Raw genomic sequence first — 13,385 nt, 5'->3', positions numbered from 1 at the left:
ACAAATTTCTCTCAGGAAGAAAGCACAGAGCTGACACGAAGTTAGCTAAAAACAGAGTTCAGACTGACACATTTACATGTGAATGAAAACAAAAAGAAAAAGAGATTTGTCATTATTATGTGATTTGACTTGTCCCTCCACAGTCACTGTCAAAAAAACCATGAAATCAAAATGGATAATTTGACACTGTGGAAATTATGCTGAGATTTCCTTACATCTATATTGTACGCCTCAGTATTCAACTAAGTTTTTCTACAATTCAGCACGCTTTATTTTAATAATACTTTGTCTTCATTAATAAGAATCAATACCCATCTTATCTTGAAGTAACTCAATGATGTTACCTGTGACACGTGTGTTTGTGTTACTCCCTCTGGATCAACTAAGTACATGAGAACATTTATTTTGAGACACCTTCCCGGCTTCCCAGCCACGAGAAACTTCCTTCCATCCTATCAAGCTTCTAATAACTTCAACTAGATCATCTCATTCTTCCAAATTTAAGGGAATGTATACCCAGTCTACTCAATCACTCCTCATAGTTGAAGAATCAACCTCGTGAAACTTTGTTGCATTCCCTCCAAGGCCAGCTATCCTTCCTTTAGAAGGAGACCATAACTGCATAGTGATCCGGCTGTGGTCTCACCCAGATTTTAAACTATTGCTGTAGGACTTCTTCGCTCTTATACTCCACATGAATAATTACTTCATAAACTCCAAGTATAATTTCAGAATTGTTAACCTAATGTGGAAAGTTATCACACATAAATGTCACAGTGGTTAGCGCTGCTGTCTCACAGTGCCAGGGTCTCGGGTTCGATTCTCCCCGTGTCTGCGTGAATTTCCTCCGATGCTCCGGTTTCCTCCCACAGTCCAAAAGATGTGCTGGTTAGGTCATGCTAAATTTTCCCTCAGCATACCCGAACAGGTGCCGGAGCGTGGCGACTGGGGCATTTTCACAGTGATTTCATTGCAATGTTAACGCAAGCCTACTTGTGACACTAATAAATAAACTAGACTAAACTAAACCAACATTCATTATATGAGGGGGAGAAAGGCTGGATCAAGATATAGATTTTGATGATCAGCCATGAACAAAATGAATGGCAGAGCAGGCTCAAAGGGCCGAATGGCCTTCTCCTGCTTCTAGTTTCCAGGTCTTTGTTTCTATAACCCTTGCCTAATCCCTCAAAAATTCCTGGAAGAGTCAAACTCTGCTTAGGACCTCCAATATGTGCCTCATTTAAAGTAAAAATAAATGGAGGGACTTCAAAGTTATAATGCCATCATTAGGCAAGATGTTAGTTATAAATCACGGGAGTTTCATGATCTCACGGCATGATTTTTTTGGACAGTTTAAGCTGGAATCACTCAGGGCATCTGAATTCTCTGAACATTGGCACCTTGTCACAAATCTACAAGTTCAACAGTTTACACTGATCCCCTTCCCAGTGACTCTTCACATGTATATATCTCAGTAATCTTTCAATAGAAGACCTACACATCAATACAATTTAAAACTTCTATTGCCCCAATAAAAATATCTGTCGATTGTCCGAATCAAAATAATGAAATACTGCTTTGAGGAAACTTAAGGGTAGATATTTGCTTGGTGGTTCCCCACAAGTTCCCAATTGCATATGGACTAGCTGGGGAAAGCACTCAGTTGTCCATAGCACAAAGTGTTTCCACAACAACAGAAAGGAAAACTGTAGCACCAGTCTCCCTAACACTACTAGCAGAGGCCTGGGACAAGGTCACATGTTTTTTCAGATTTAATAGTTGGCAATGGCACAAGAACGATTTCCCCAGTATTTATTTCATTTCAATTGATGCGACACACTCTCGTCTTCATAAAATTATTTACAATCTGTGGAACAAACAGAACAACATTGCAAGGCCAATCCAACCAAGTGAAACAGCATATTTTTGTCAACAAGTCATGAACAGGCAGGGGCTTACTAACCAACTCCACAAAGATATTAATATAACAAATGGAACTCCAAGGAGTACGGTCAGGACAAATAAGGCATTTGTGGAGAGAAAGTTAATTTTTCAGGTCAAGATGATCTTTCATCAAATATGGTCGCTCTAATAAAATGTCATCACAACCCGAAATGTCAACTCTATTCCTTTCCATAGATACTGTCAGGCCTGCTGAGTATTCCCAGCATTTTGTTGCTTTTATTTCAGATTTCCAGCTTCCTCGGTATTTTGCTTTTGTAGGAGTGCGATACAGGGGAGGAGGAAGAAAAAATTCCTTTGCAAATTTCTGACACCTTGACATATTATTGTCTCAGAAAACCTGCTCACTGAAGGCCCAGAATCATGATTGGATGAATCATGTGAACTGCAGCCAAGCTCAAGCTTTTTGTTTAGTGGAGCAACATGCAATTTTGTGCTTATTAACTCATTTCAATGCGGACACTGCAAAACAGTGAAAATGCAAAGTACGTCCGTTACTGAGAGCTGTGATACATCATTGTAGATTTCCAGCAAAAGGTTTGACAAAGGATGGGGGGGGGCAGTGCAGAAACTGGCCCTCTCCTGCATATCTTCTCAAAAAAATCCACTTTCAATTTGCTCTACTGTATTGTTAATTACATTGGAGGCACATATGAAATATTCAAAAGATGAACAAGAAATAGAAACATAGAAGATAGGAGCAGGAGGAGGTCATTCGGCCCTTCGAGCCTGCTCCACCATTCATCACCATCATGGCTGATCGTCCAACTCAGTAGCCTAATCCTGCTTTCTCCCCATAACCTTTGATCCCAATAGAAGTTAGAAATGAAGTTAGATAAGATAAAATTATTCCCAACAGTCAAAGAAAACTAGCAAATGGGGAAGTAAGTTAACATGCTTTTTTCTTCTTACTCCTTCCATACATACTGATATTCTGCAGGAGTGAATTTTAGTTTACAAACCTGTAAGCTCAATAATTTTGATTTGATTTATTATTATCACATGTATTAACATAGTGAAAAGTATTGTTTCTTGCGCGCTATGCAGACAAAGCATACCATTCATAGAGAAGGAAACTAGAGAGTGCAGAGTGTAGTGTTACAGTCATAGCGAGGGTGTAGAGAAAGATCAACTTAGTGCAAGGTAGGTTCATTCAAAAGTCTGATGGCAGCAGGGAAGAAGCTATTCTTGAGTCGGTTGGAACGTGACCTCAGACTTTTGTATCTTTTTCCCGATGGAAGGAGGTGAAAGAGAGAATGTCCGGGTTGCGTGGGGTCCTTAATTATGCTGGCTGCTTTTCCGAGGCAGCTGGAAGTGTAAACAGAGTCAATGGATGGGAGGCTGGTTTGCGTGATGGATTGGGCTACATTCACGACCTTTTGTAGTTCCATATGGTCTTGGGCAGAGAAGGAGCCATACCAAGCTGTGATACAACCAGAAAGAATGCTTTCTATGGTGCATCTGTAGAAGTTGGAGAGAGTCGTAGCCGACATGCCAAATTTCCTTAGTCTTCTGAGAAAGTAGAGGCGTTGGTGGGCTTTCTTAACTATAGTATCGTAACTATAGCCATTTGTTTTTAAATATTTTGAGCACGAGTAAAATATCCATGGACTACAAAATCAACAACCTACCAAGTGCTGATATCCACAATTGCCATTTGACTGAAATTACCTGTTCGAACATTATTAGAAATAATCTTGCATAGATTTGGCCTGGGGCATCAGGAGCCAGACATTGGGATCAAATACGGGTTGAGCCCAAATTTGCCAGCAGCAAGACCTGGGGGCATCCTCCTAATTGGTCACCTTCAAGATTGCCATTAAGAATGGCAGGAGGACTCTCGACGCTGTGGGTCCACTCTAGAACTTCAGCAGCCCCACCACGGGAGGCAAGTGTTGCTGAGGCAGGGCCAGCGGTACAATGATGGCAGGGCTACACATTAGTGATTAAAAAAAGAACAGCATTTTGTCAAGCAGGTTGGAGGTTAAACCCCTCAGCTGGATTGAAAGAGCATAAAGTCATGACAGAGACTTGTCTTAGCGGTTAGGGGGACTCTGGCTCTAATCAGCTGCAGCATGGCCTTTTCCCCATTAACCCGGCACATCGTTTCTATTCAGGGAATCATCTAATGCCCTCAAGTAATCATCTAATGCCCTCTTGAATGCTTCAGTCGAACCTGCCTCCACCGCACTTCCAGGCAGCGCATTCCAGCTCAAACAACTGAAAAGGTTTTTTCCTCACATCGCATTTGCTTATTTTGCAAACTACTGTAAAATCTGTGCCCTCGCATTCTTGATCCTTTTCCGAGCAGGAAGTTTCTCCTGATCTACTCTGTCCAGCCCCCTCATGATTTTGAGCATCTCTATGAAATCTCCTCCCGGTCTTCTTGTCTCCTATGCAAACAGGCCCAACCTCTCCAACAGAGCTTCTTCAAGATAGTGAACCGTTTTGATAAAGAACAATATTTCTTCTGATGACTGGCTCAAACATTAGAAGCCATAGATTGAAAATCATCAGCAAGAGATGGAGAAGGAAACCGAGGAGGATATTTTTCACTCAGAGAGGTGTCAAGATTTGGAACACTACCTGAAAAAAGGTGGTGGAAGCTAATTCCATGAATAATTTTAAATTGTTATGTACTTGGGAGAACCTACCATGATTATGGACAAAACGTGGAATGTGGGAGTAAGTACAACTGCACTTCCAAAGAGCCAACACAGGCACAACAGGCCGAATGGCGTCCTTCTACACAAAAAGGTTCTACAATCACTCCTGATTAATAACATACAAGTAACTCAGCTTGAATATTTGCTACTGGCAAATAACACCTCATTAACTTCAAAACAAATCAGTTTTTAAAAAAAGCTTCAGAATCTGCCACAACTTATTCTTCAAATCATTATTTCTACTGATGGAACCTGAATACAGACCATCTTTTGCTGTATCTGTAGCTTTCAAATGGTTTTATAGCAGCAACATGACAACAAGAAATTGACTCCTAACTCACCCCTCATCCTACTTAAAAGTTATGAATTCCCCCAATAAAAGGGGGTTAACGGAGGTTATACTGAACTGCAAGTCTGTACCCAATTCTGGGCACCATGATTAGGAAGGACAGGCAGGAATTGAAGAACGCACAGAAGAGATTTGCTGGAATGGTTACAGGGACCAGGTATCACAGCGATATGGATAAACTGGAGACTGAGTCGAATAACCTCCTCCTTCAGCTGTGGCTTAGTTGGTAGCACTCTCACTTGAGGCAGAAGGTTACGACGCCATAATCCCACTCCAGGTCTCAAGTGCAAAATTCATGGTTCACACCCCAATGCAGTACTGAGGGAGTGCGACACACTGTCAGTCAGAAGTGTGATCCTTTGGATGAGACATTGACCTGAAAGTTTGTCTGCTCTCTCAGGTGGCCACAAACATCCCAGGCCACCTATTTCAAAGAAATCCCTGGCAGATAAATTAACCAACATTACATATTCAGCACCCCATCCTTCTCCACTATGTACTCTATGAACGGTATGTTTTTGTGTGTAACGCTCATAAGAAGCAATACTTTTCACTGCATCCCAATACATGTGACAACATGCCTTCCTGCATCATTGCATTTGGTGGGGCATCATCATTTAAAGGGCCCCTATCCATGCATAATGTGCAAAATGATTCCATAACGGGGGAAAGTGGAGGGAATGGAGACATGAGCAATGCTCATTACATAGAAACATAGAGGATAGGAACAGGAAGAGGCCATTTGGCCCTTCGAGCCTGCTCCACCATTCATCACGATCATGGGTGATCATCCAGCTCGAAAGCCTAATCCTGCTTTCTCCCAATAAGCTTTGATCCCATTCGCCCCAAGTGCTATATCCAGCTGCCTGTTGAATACATCCAATGTATTGGCATCAACTACTTCCTGCGGTAATGAATTCCACAGGCTCACCACTCTTTGGGTGAAGAAATGTCTCCTCATCTCAGTCCTAAATGGTCTACCCTGAATCCTCAGACTGTGTCCCCAGGTTCTGGACTCCCCCACCATCAGGAATATCCTCCTGCATCTACCCTTGTCTAGTCCTGTTAGAATTTTATAAGTCTCTATGAGATTCCCCCTTATTCGTCTGAACTCCAGCAGAAACAATCCTAATCTAGTCAATCTCTCCTCATACATCAGTCTCCGGAATCAGACTGGTAAACTTTCGCTGCACTCCCTTGAGAGCAAGAACATCCTTTCTCAGAAAAGGAGACCAAAACTGCACACAATATTCTAGGTATGGCCTCACCAAGGCATTGTATAACTGCAACAACACATCTCTGCTCCTGTACTCAAAACCTCTTGCAATGAAGGCCAACATGCCATTTGCCTTCTTCACAGCCTGCTGCACCTACATAATAAATCATTGCAATGTCCTATTTATGCAAAAGGGGAGCTTCACAGTAACTTCATTGCAACGTTAATGTAAGGCTTCTTGTGACACTAATAAATAAACTTTAATATGGTCCTAGCCATCATCCCTATAAATGATGCAGTATCAGCGACTGTACCTTTGAAGACCAGACCAGACCAAACCATTTCCTGTGTACTCATCACATTTATACTGGTCGTGGGCTTTCCCCTGCGAGTTTCGGGCAGATTTATTTTATAGATGTATTTCATAGCAGGATACTTGTTGGATTGTGAGACTTTGATGTTAAATTATCACATCGGGCCACACTTTGCGTTCCTTCTATAGATGTGTTCCAATTGCAATTATCACTTCAGCCCCTCAGTGACACACGTGAGTGCAGCATCTTTCAAGCATTGTGTGCAAGAACATGCCACAAGCATCAAAGTAAAAACCTGACTATAACCATTGGTGGCATGATACTGCTTATAAACTTGATTTTGATTTGATTTATTATTATTAACATAGTGAAAAGTATTGTTTCTTGTGCGCTATACAGACAAAACCTACCGTTCATAGAGAAGGAAACTAGAAAGTGCAGAATGTAGTGTTATAGTCATAGCTAGGCTGTAGAGAAAGATCAACTTAATGCAAGGTAAGTCCATTCAAAAGTCTGACAGCAGCAGGGAAGAAGCTGTTCTTCAGTCAGTTGGTACGTGACCTCAGACTTTTATATCTTTTTCCCGAAGGAAGAAGGTGAAAGACAGAATGTCCGGGATGCGTGGGGTCCTTAATTATGCTGGCTTCTTTGCCGAGGCAGCGGGAAGTGTAGACAGAGTCAATGGATGGGAGGCTGGTTTGGATGGATTGGGCTATATTTACGGCCTTAACTAAAGATGTTACTACCCCAGGTACAGCAAACAACATTACATTATGCTGTAATCGCGTTACATAATGCATTGATGTGCAGAGTTCCTTGAGTTTTGTCTTAACTTTTCAGCAGTTACTCCAGGCAACAAAAAAGGATCAATCAAAAATCAATTCAATCAAGTAATGCACACAAACGTTACTTAATCAGCATTCCCTTCAAGCACACAAGTAATTTTAACAGGACATTGAGGCATTCATTGCAACTATATATACTTTATATATTTAGCTCTTCCATTTATACTTGCAGAGCGCTCGCCTTAGTTTCGTCGGGAGTAAGGAGACAGACCCTTGGATCATGTTATATACGCCACGTTTAATTTGCAATATCTGGTCCACAGAGAACTCAAATAATAAATCAACTTTTACCCAAGTGGCTGATATGTTAGTATTTCTGTTATTTTAGTGAATGGAGGATAACCAGCTTCTCTACTCATGTTCAATCTTCACACAATCTAGCTCTTACAAATTACGACCCAGAGTTCAGCAAACTAATGGGTGGAGCTATTTCTGAAATACTTTAAAGTCCACATAGTTTCCAAGATAGCTGTCATTAGCCCAGCAGTGGATTCTATGCCTTCTCATATTTGGCGATTTAAAGTGAATTGTTTCGAGAGAAAACAAGTGAGACTATCAGGTAATCCCACACTATCCACAGTTATACACTAATACATCATCAAAGGAACCCCAAAGATAAAATACCCCCACTTAGTCAACATTTCTTCCTTGTTGTCCAACTGCGCATTTCTCTTCGTAGGCCACCAACTTCCCACCATTCACAAATCTATCACAACAAATGCGAACTGAGAAAAGTCGCATTTCCATGGTTCTGCGCTCGAGTGTGTTCCGATATTTTATAATAGACCAAATCAATTTCCCCGAGTATAATTCCATAGATGGAGAGGCTGGGATTCAATACGGATATGCAACAGCTTCTCCCATCAAGATGGGAAATATCCACTCACTGTACTGACTCTATAAAGATGTGGCTCTTAAATTCTTCCAACAGAGCTCCACTACTATTAACTCACTGCTTTAATGGTTTGAGTTATAAGGAGAGGCTGGATAGACTGGGACTTTTTTCTCTGGAGCGTAGAGGTCTATAAAATAATGAGGGGCATAGATCAGCTAGAAAGCCGACATCTTTTCCCAAAGGTAGGGGAGTCTAAAACTAGAGGGCATAGGTTTAAGGTGAGAGGGGAGAGATACAAAAGAGTCCAGAGGGGCAATTTTTTCACACAGAGGGTGGTGAGTGTCTGGAACGAGCTGCCAGAAGTAGTGGTAGAGGTGGATACAATTTTGTCTTTTAAAAAGTGTTTGGACAGTTTCATGGGTAAGATGGATATAGAGGGATATGGGCCAAATGCGGGCAATTGGGACTAGCTTAGTGGTTTAAAAAAAAAGGGTGGCCTGGACAAGTTGGGCTGAATGTTTCCATGCTGTAAATCTCTATGACTCTACATATTTTCAAATTCAACTGTACTCTAAATGACTCCGGAATCGAACAATACGAGGAACAGGCTTACAAATGAGTGAGATATCTTGAGGACTTTTAGGCCTCAAAAGGGTAAATGGTTTTAAAACGATAACAAAACAGGATCTGAGATCCGCTAATACTCAGTCTACTATGGGGTTTAAAGTTCCGGTAATTCTTCCTCGTGCTTCACTGTCATCCCGTACCATCATCAAGGGCTGTGGAAAGATCCACGTGGATATATAAGACCTAGGAACACACCAGCATGTGAGACTGAATGGCTGGAGGGGGGGAAAAAAACAGCTGGTCCTTCAAGAGTGATCAAGCCTTTGAGCTCATCATGGAATATTTCCATTAACGTATCCACTTCCAAAAGGGTCAGCATAAACAGCAGAGAATGCTAAATACAGCGTGAGGCTAACTTTTTAAATCATAAACTCGGATTCTGTAAGTAGCAAGCGATTCTTTATAATGTTCAGGAACCGTTTCAAAAATTAGGCCGGTCGAAATGACTAACTAACTTTTAAACCCCAGCAACATCAGCAACAGTAACTGGAGATAATGAACATGAGCCTGTATTTGTGTTAAACTGTTTTTCTTTTATCATCATCTGTACTCCAGCGGATTCAGGAGATTGTCAGATCTCAGATAAATACATGGGGCCTTCCAGAATAAAGGTTAGAAGTGAATTTCATTACTACTGGCTGCACGGTGGCATGGTGGTTAGCACTGTTGCTTCACAGCGCCGGGACCCGGGTTCGATTCCCAGCTTAGGTCACTGTCTGTGTGGAGTTTGCATGTTCTCCCCGTGTCTGCGTAGGTTTCCTCCGGGTGCTCCGGTTTCCACCCGCAGTCTGAAAGACGTGCTGGTTAGGTGCATTGACCCGAACAGGTGCCGGAGTGTGGCGACTAGGGGCATTTCACAGTAACTTCATTGCAGTGTCAGTGTTAATGTAAGTCTTACTTGTGACTAGCCATAAGACATAGGAGCAGAATTAGGCCACTCGGCCCATCGAGTCTGCTCCGCCATTCAATCATGGCTGATTTTTTTCTCACCCCCATTCTCCTGTCTTTTCCCCATAACCCCTGACCCCCTTATTAATCAAGAACCTATCTATCTCTGTCTTAAAGACACTCAATGACCTGGCCTCCACAGCCTCCTGCGGCAAAGAGTTCCACAGCTTCACCACTCTCTGGCTGAAGAAATTCCTCCTCATCTCTGTTTTAAAGGATTGTCCCTTTAGCCTGAGGTTGTGCCCTCTGGTTCTAGTTTTTCCTACTAGTGGAAACATCCTCTCCACGTCCACTCTATCCAGGCCTCGCAGCAGCCTGTAAGTTTCAATAAGATCCCCCCTCATCCTTCTAAACTCCCACGAATACAGACCCTGAGTCCTCAACCGTTCTTCGTACGACAATAATAAACAAACTTTAAACTGTCAGTCTCTGCCCAGTTGACCTGTTAGGTTGTGTTTCAAACTGGAAAGTGTGTGTGGCAGGACAGTATTTTAATAACAACATGAACCAGTGACATTCCTAAACGTTGATCAAGTGGAACAATGTGTGTTCCACTATCCCATCTCACACTGCTGAAACAATACTGCAACATCACCTGCAGACAGGTGCTGCATCTGATAAACCATCCACTTTCCACGTTGCCTCTGATAAGTGTCACGATTTGCAACCTAAAAAATAAAGCTAACTTTTGAAAAAAAAAGGGGCACCAGTTAATGGGCCAACCAGTTGTACATTGTCCATCACCACATGACTGTACATAAATGATACCGCAATGATTCGAAGTGGCGAGGTACCAAATAGCTACCTGTGGTGGTCACAGCGAGAAAAGGAAACATTAGTGGCAACTCACCGATACAACTTAACCTCGGCGCTGCTTCCCCGAATATCGTTCCCTTTAAGTGCTGGGGTTCTTTATTATAAAAGCCAGGCGAGCTTTAGGACCATGTGGAAGATCGAGGTAGTGACAAGAGCTACACATTCCCCAGCTTAGCGTTGTCCATATGGCGCCAAACAGCGATCATTTGCCGCTAGAGACACCGAACCTCTTTCTATATCAGGGACAAGGGTTACATCTTGATTTACAATTATAGCCCTGGAGCCAAGATTAAGAACAATTGCTTTAAACACGCACGCACACACACACACACACACACAAGACACAGCGACGTGCAAACGCCCGGAATCCCACAACGTATCTGATCAAAGTGCCTGCCATGCGCGCTTGACAGAATAGCAGCTTACTGATTCCTTCCGCAAAGCTAAAAATGGACCTTATTTGCATCAAACAGATCCAGTCCCCAGGGGGAGGAAGGGTTAAATTCTCCGCCTGTTAAAATTCTAACCTCATCTGAAAACAAGGGTAAAAAAAATGTGCAACACCATTCAGATCTGTTAAAGATCTTATTTTCTAAGGCATTGTGACTTGAATCCCCCGCCCCTTCCCCTCGCTATTTCTCAAGAGTCGGCATTATTTATTCATTCATTCATTGCAAAAGATTTCCAATAACAAAAAAGCACTAATTAAAAATAGACGCTAAGTTAAATTCTCACCACTATAGCAAGTACCCTCTGACCATTACTGCATTCCACCTGGTTCCAACGATTAAAGCTCTCTGTGTACAAGAGTGAGAGAGAGAGAAAAATCAGGAAGTCTTTTCTCTCTCTCTGTTGGTCTGAAACTCCACTAACTGTATCCTCCTCCACCCCTCCTTCCCTCCCACACTTGCCCCAAAGTAAATGTGACACTAAAAAGTCTGACACACCGCCTCTCTGCAAACCTCCCGTTTCCTCTCTCTCCCCTGCACCACCCCTACGGTTTGCATACTGTACACAGATACAGTTCCATTATGAGATGCCATCTAGAACGCCAACAAGTGGTTCAAAAGCAAAAAATAAAGCGCAAATTAGTAATGCGATACACGATCGATGTCCCTAATTTGCATCGCGATTTCTTCTCTCTCTCGCTCTCGCTCTGCAATTATCATCGACAATAGACTTTTGGGTAGGATTTTATGGAGGTGGGGGGGGGGGGTAAATTAGGCAATGCTAGTTTTTCCCCCCTTCCCCAAACGTTATTCGTTCTAATTTGGTGGCATTAAGAGGGGGGTAACAGGGTCCCCTCAATACAGAAACGTACCTCTTGGTGTTTCGACAGCTTGAGTTCTCTACAGTTCAGAGACAAGAGAAAAAACAAGTCTTCAGGGGGAAAAAACTTCGCCAGGGCATTGAGGTCTTAAATGACCATTTCATTGACTAGAGGACCCCACTCTGCACCAAAACACGCTGGAGGGGAGTCGGCTGGCCAGACGGTTTCGTTTTTTCCCGTGAAAAAGAAAAGCCTCACTTTAGGGAAGAGAGGCGAGAGAGAGAGAAAAACCCACCTTCCCCGCCATGTTGAAACTGGCAAGGTTGTCCAATATTTATACAGGCAGTTACGTAACTTGCTTGGGAAATACTGCCAAAAAAACACCCAGCGCAAAGAAAAAAAAGAGAAAAAAAAATTAAAAGGGAAGAGAGAAGGGGAGAGAGAGAGAGAGAGAGAACAGCGCAGAGGAGGGGGGGATACAAAATATTTGTGTGTTATTACAGCTATGTAGCGAGGTTACACACTGAGAAAGCACCGCAAAGGTAAGTCAGTTTAATAAAATTGAAAGGAGGTCAGGAAGATTTTTCAGAGAAGCAGAAATGAAAGGGGGAGGGGGGGAGAGAAAAGGGGGAGGGGGGAGAGAAAAGGGGGGGGGGAGAATACATGGCTGGTTTACAAAATAAATAAATACAATAAGGAAAAAGTCGAGTGGCAATTTGGAGAATAATTGGTTCCCCAAAAACAGTGCGAGGGATATATATGTGTGTGTGTGCGTGTGTTTAAATATATATAATTTCCCCCGCGTGTTGAATAAGTAACAAAAATACATTCGAGTTAATAGAGAGAGAGGAGACACTTTGCACAACTTGCTCTGTCTGCAACGTCCTCTTTCTTTTTATATAGATAATTTTTGCAACGAAACAAAATATAGAAGAGAGAGAGAGGGGGGGAACACAAGCTTCAGAGATCATGAGCGGAAAAAAAACAAGATCCCGCAGCCCCGGCGATGGGTTAGAAAAGGGAACGGCTTCCAGGCAGCCTGGGGGCGGCCGGCCAAAAGGGAGTGGCGGCGGCCGGCTAACTTACCGGCAGCAAGTTTATTTCCTGGCCGCACTGAGAGTGTTGCCCCCACGGTGACCACTTTAGAGCTGGAGATTTCTCTTGTAGCTTTTTCATTCCAATATGGCATCCTCCCGGCGCGCATGCGTTACCAATTATTTTCCTGCCAACTCCTTCTGACCTTTTCTAGCAGTTGCACATTTTTTTTATTTTTTGGGGTGGGGGGGTGGTTGTTGATGGGTTGTGAGATGGGGAGGGGTGGTGAAAGAGAGACACTAATCCTCAGCCAATTATCAAATCAATTCTTTGGGATGCTCTCCCAACTTTTTTTCCCCTTTTTTGTTTTTCCTCTTGTCTCTTAAGAAAAAAAACAGAGAGAAAACACCAAAACCATTCATAATTTTCTGATTGACATCATTGTCCGGGTGGCCACATCTATTTCAAGTCATCTGATGTGAAATTGACACGTTTTTTT

At 42.6% G+C, this 13,385-nt stretch overlaps 1 protein-coding gene across 4 annotated transcripts in view; it reads right to left on the bottom strand.

The window, feature by feature from the left end:
• The window catches only part of sfmbt2 (Scm like with four mbt domains 2), a 201,338-nt gene extending 188,283 nt beyond the window's left edge, over positions 1–13,055 (bottom strand). The window contains exons 1-2 of one of the 4 annotated variants that reach the window (XM_078235924.1): positions 12,938–12,967; positions 11,317–11,378 (exon numbers count right to left, since the gene is read on the bottom strand). The gene's annotated coding sequence lies outside the window, so the exon portion shown is untranslated. Of the gene's footprint in view, positions 1–11,316; positions 11,448–11,902; positions 11,957–12,937 lie in introns of those variants that run through there. The other 3 variants (XM_078235921.1, XM_078235923.1, XM_078235922.1) reach the window with 3 other exon arrangements.
• Positions 13,056–13,385: the final 330 nt, after the last annotated feature.

Source organism: Mustelus asterias, chromosome 19 (genome assembly GCF_964213995.1).
Source record: "Mustelus asterias chromosome 19, sMusAst1.hap1.1, whole genome shotgun sequence".
In the NCBI taxonomy this organism is placed as follows: domain Eukaryota; kingdom Metazoa; phylum Chordata; class Chondrichthyes; order Carcharhiniformes; family Triakidae; genus Mustelus; species Mustelus asterias.
Note: the sequence above shows the minus strand (reverse complement) of the source record. Positions and strands in the feature narration are given on the sequence as shown.